Source organism: Otolemur garnettii, unplaced genomic scaffold (assembly GCF_000181295.1).
Source record: "Otolemur garnettii isolate 467f Iridium unplaced genomic scaffold, OtoGar3 scaffold00072, whole genome shotgun sequence".
NCBI lineage: Eukaryota > Metazoa > Chordata > Mammalia > Primates > Galagidae > Otolemur > Otolemur garnettii.
Genome location: NW_003852467.1, coordinates 790,020 through 794,984, shown reverse-complemented (window position 1 = coordinate 794,984; position 4,965 = coordinate 790,020).

Sequence of the window (4,965 nt, the reverse complement as noted above, 5' to 3'; positions counted from 1 at the left end):
CACCTGCCTTTCCGCAGACTTAGATCATTCCAAATCCTTGTCAGTGCCACCCATCACAGTGGTATTCTTGTTCTCATAGCGACATCTGGTTCCATGTAGAAGGTGATTTTGACAACTTGAACTCTACCCTACAAATGAAAACCATGTAAACCAAACATTTGTACCCTCATCTTAAATCTGAAATTAGAAAAATTGAAACACTCAGGTGACTAAAACTAGCCATTGCTATACATATATGAGTCAATGTAACATTTGTAATTTCCAAGCCAAGAGAGTTGATATCCAGTTTGCAACCTTCCCTGGTTTTTTGTCCATTCATCAACTGTCATGAAGATGATGTGTTTACAAGGAAAGTGGAACTGCAAAAGGAAAGCAGCCTGGGCTCCCGTGTTGCCTGTCAGCACAGTGTCTTCCAGGGCACATGTCTCTTTGTTTAGTTGCTTCAGGCAGGTGGGTAAATCCAGGCTTTGTAACTCCATCTTCACTAAAGGTAGAAGTTGTCTACTTCCTAAGTGAAGCTAAATTACTACAGTATGAGAATGTCTCAACAGAACAAGGCAAAATTTCAAAAGTACGAAATTGAAAATTAGGATGGAAAAACTGGGAGAAACACAAAAACACAGATAGACGTAAGTTGGACATTTTGAGAATTTTATATAAATGGGAATATATAGTAGGTTAGGTTGCCTTTGATGATTGACCTCTTTTCACTCAGAGTAATGATAATGGGTCATTCTTCTGTCATCTGTCTTTTTGTTGTTGTTGTTATTTGTTGTTGTTTTCCTGACTCCTGTGCACCTTTAATTATCTGAGCTATTCAATTGCCCCATGTTGCCTGAGGCTCCTATTCCCAAAATGGGTTGAGGATGGGGCAGGGGTTGGGGAGGACTTCTCTGGTCCTTTCACCCCAGTCTCCACCCTACCTCCATACTGGGTCCACAAGATGGGCATGGAGACTCATTCCCACCAGGAACAAAGTGATGAGACTTTGCTGGACAGATGCAGGCAGGATCCAGACTGGGGTTTATTTGGAGGCACACTCTGGATGGGAAGGGGAACAGCTGGGTTAGGCTTGCCTGGGAGTCTGCATGGCTTCCTGCGGAGCTTCTGAGTGTGGGCAGCACCCCAAATTGGGCACCCACACCTGGTTGTCTGTACCAGGCTGTCTGTATTTTTTTTCCTGCAGGAGGTCCCCTGTAAGCCATTTAGAGCTGGCAATATATAGTAGGTTAGGTTGACTTTGATGTTTGACCTCTTTTCACTCAGCATAATGATAATGGGTCATTCATCTGACATCTCTTTTTTTGTTTGTTTGTTTGTTTTCTGACTCCTGCACACCTTTAATAAACTAAGCTTTTCAATTGCTCCATACTGCCTGCAGCTCCTGTTCCCAAAATGGTCTGAGGATGTGTTAGGCACTGGGGAGGATTGCCCAGTCCTTCTATCCCAGTCACTAGCCTGCCTCCATGCTGGGTCTACAGGATGAGCATGGAGACTCATTCTCACCAGAAACAAAGTGATGAAGCTTTGCTAGACAGATGGCAGGATCCAGGCTGGGGTTTATTTGGGGGCAAGCTCTGGATGGGTGGGGAAAAGCTGGGTGAGGCTGGCAGGACAGTCTGCCTGGCCTCTGGAGAGCTTCTTAGGATGGACAGTACACAACAGGAAACCGCAGCCACACCTGGATATCGCTACCTGGTGATCAGTACTTGGCTGCAAGCAGGAGGGCACTTGGAAGCCATTTGGAGCTGAGGATGGGGCAGACACAACATCTGCCACTAGACCTAAAGCTAATGGCTACACATGGACTGGGGACCTGGAGATGGCTGGCCCACATCATAATTACTTCTGGGGAGCACAGCCCTGGCCTAGGCCCACAAGAAGCAAAGTGGGGGAGGGGATGGCAGGGTTGGACCCTGAGATCTGACCCAGGAGCTCTCAGACCCTGTGAGGAACCTTAACCAGCACCTGAGAGTTTGAGTCCAGCCAGGTAAGCAAAGCCCTTGCAGGTCAGGCAACCATTAAGAAACACCCAAATGTTGAGGCTGATGTGGAGGGTCTCTCAGGTAACCTCTCTATGGGGAAAAGGAAATATGTTCCACGTTCAGTAATCAGCTGCAGATCTCAGAAGACCAAGCCTCAGGCTTGGTGCCCTAGGTCTGATGGGTGCTCTGTGCACACAGTGCCTGGACAGGCCCCAGCAGGGCCCTTGGGATCACCTAGGCTAGGGTCCTGTCTGGGGGCCTTGCTCATCCTCTCCCAACCCTCTAGGAGTGAGTGACAGAGGCACCAATCAGACCCTTTGGACACAAGGTAGCACCCAGGGGCACCCTGGGGCCTCCCAACCACTTCTCCTAGCCACCACACATCTCTTGTTTCTCTCCAGGTTGACTTTTAACATGAAAGGCCCTTTTCAAGTATCTGCCTCCTGAATTTCCACTTGCCCTCACCCAGAGCCTGCATCCCCAGCAGACCCTGGAGCTGGAGCTGCTCCTACCTGGGTGGTCAACAGCAAGACCTAGACCTCCCCAGCCTGCTCTGGGCAGTGACTAATGAGCCAGCCTGTCAGCCAATGACTGACACTGAGCCTGGCAGGGTCTCAGAGACAGTGGGGATAGTCAACCCTGCAGCCTAGGATCACTGTGATGATAAATGAGGGAGGAGCCCTGAATGTGAAAGGAACCGGGACCAGGGACTGATGACGGCCCTCTGGTGGTCCTGACACTGGATCACCCATGTGACTAGATCATAGTTAACACATCAGGGCCACACCCCAACTGTGGTCCTGGTATGAGGACTTAGAGTTGGACAGACAGATAAGTGTCTGTCCTGGGGTAGGAAGGAGGTGGCACCTGTCCCCAGAGATTTCATCTCCTATTAGGGCCACTGCCAGTGGGAGCCGAGGAGGGACAGGATCAAGGAGGAGCAGGAGTCCTCCCTATCCAGCAGGGCTTGTGAATGATGGCCTCAGCTGGGCAGTCATGCCAGCACAGCTGGCTGGAGGGTAGCCTGTCTGCTGGGGACCCAAGGGAAGTGCCAGCCTGGAGTTAACAGGCATGTAGGTCTCCATGGGGGAGGCTCAGGGTGGGAAGGTGAGATTTTAGCCTGAGGAGGCAGTTGTCCTCTCCAGAAGTGTCATCTGCTTCCCCTATTCATCCTCCGGCCCCAGATGGTCTCTGGCTCCCTGAAAGTGCTCACACTTCTCTCTCAGCCTGTCACCTGCCCATGGAAGTAGCTGGTTCATGGCTAAGTGAGACCAGCTCTGCTGGGAGAGCTCCTTCCACTGGGCCACGGAATTATCTGCACTCCTGGAAGACCTGGGATACCTTCTGCTGCTGGAGCAGTGAAGGTAGGGTTTTCAGCTGGCACCTTCGGACCGAACGTCCTCCTGGATCTGCTCCACCATGGCAAGCGCTGGGCTGGTGGGCAGTACCATGCACTAATTCACCTTGGAGCCCTTCCCTCAGGACCCCTTCTGACCCAGGTGCTCACCTCTGTTTCTTTTTGGGACAGAGTCTTGCATTGTCACCCAGGTTCAAATGCTGTGGTGTCATCCAAGATCACTGCAACATCGATCACCTCGGTTCAGATGATTCTCCTGTCTTAGCCTCACTAAGGAATAGTCCACCATATCTGGCTATTTTTTTCTCTTTTTGGTAGAGACAGGGTCTCAGTCTTTCTCAGGCTGGTCTCTAATGCCTCAGGTCAAGGGATCCTCCCATCTGGGCCTCTCAGAGTGCTAGGATCAGGTGGGAGCTCCACATCCACCCATCTGTTCTTTTATTATTGTGGTGTAGTATGCTACTGTATGGATCACTGCCTTTGCCCATTCTGTCATTGAAAGACATTTGCTTTTGGCTATTATAAATAAAGCTGCTATGAACACCCACGTGTAGGTGTCCTGTGTAAACATGGAAACTGTTTTCTTTAGGAAAATACGCAGTAGGGATGTTTCAAGAATAAGTCTGTGCAGCCTGGCTCAGTGCCTCTCAGCTGAAATCCTAGAACACTAAGAGGCTGAAGCTGAGGTTGTGGATCACTTGAGCTCATGAGTTTGAAACCAACATGAGAATCACCTAAGCCCAAGAGCTGGAGGTTGCTGTGAGCAGTGACACCACAGCACTCTACCAAGGGCAACAAAGCAAGACTCTGTCTCAAAAAAAAAAAAAAAAAAAAAAAAAAAAGATAGAAGACAGGATAGGTTGGAGGGAATTTTTTAGGGCTGTCACCTTGGTTACTCCAAAAGTGGCTTGACATAGTAGATTTCTGTTGCTTCATCACAAGATCTGAAGCAGCCTCCCAAATGACAGAGACCAGCCAATATCAATGAGATCTAATTTGGTGATGGGATTTGGATTCTTAGCTGCTGTTGTAGTAGGTGAAGATTTTGGGGGCTCTTAGGAGAGGGTGAATATATTTTGCATAAGAAAGGTGTGGATGACTGGATTCAGCGAACAGATTGTGGTGGACAGAATCTAATGTACTTGCCATAATCACAGTTTCCACAAGAGGGTCTTTGTGCTCAACTGAAGAATCTGTAGGTCATCTCCACATGGGCAGGGTAAGGAAAGAGGCTCAGTTCCTAATTTTCTCACTCTCAGAAAGAACATTCATCCAGGTGGGTGATTAGATAGAACTCTTTTCCCATAATATCTGGACATCCTGGTATGGTATGGCATCCAGGTCAGTAATGTTCTCTTGGTTCTGTTCAGTGTGTCTGTTACCAGCACAACATCTCCTGGTGACTCTTCTGTGGAACACAGAGAGAGGGTCAGGTTGTAGTTCATGGCACTGCAGAGCTCCACAAGGGAGCATGGGGAACCAAGGTCGTCAGGGTGGAGTGAACACATCATTGGCTCACACAGTATTCTTTCAAGCCAGTGCCAAGTGCCAGGTGCCACTGTCTGAAAGTGAGGGCCCCAGAAGTTCCTGAGGCCCACTATGCAGAGAGCATGTGGCAAAGGA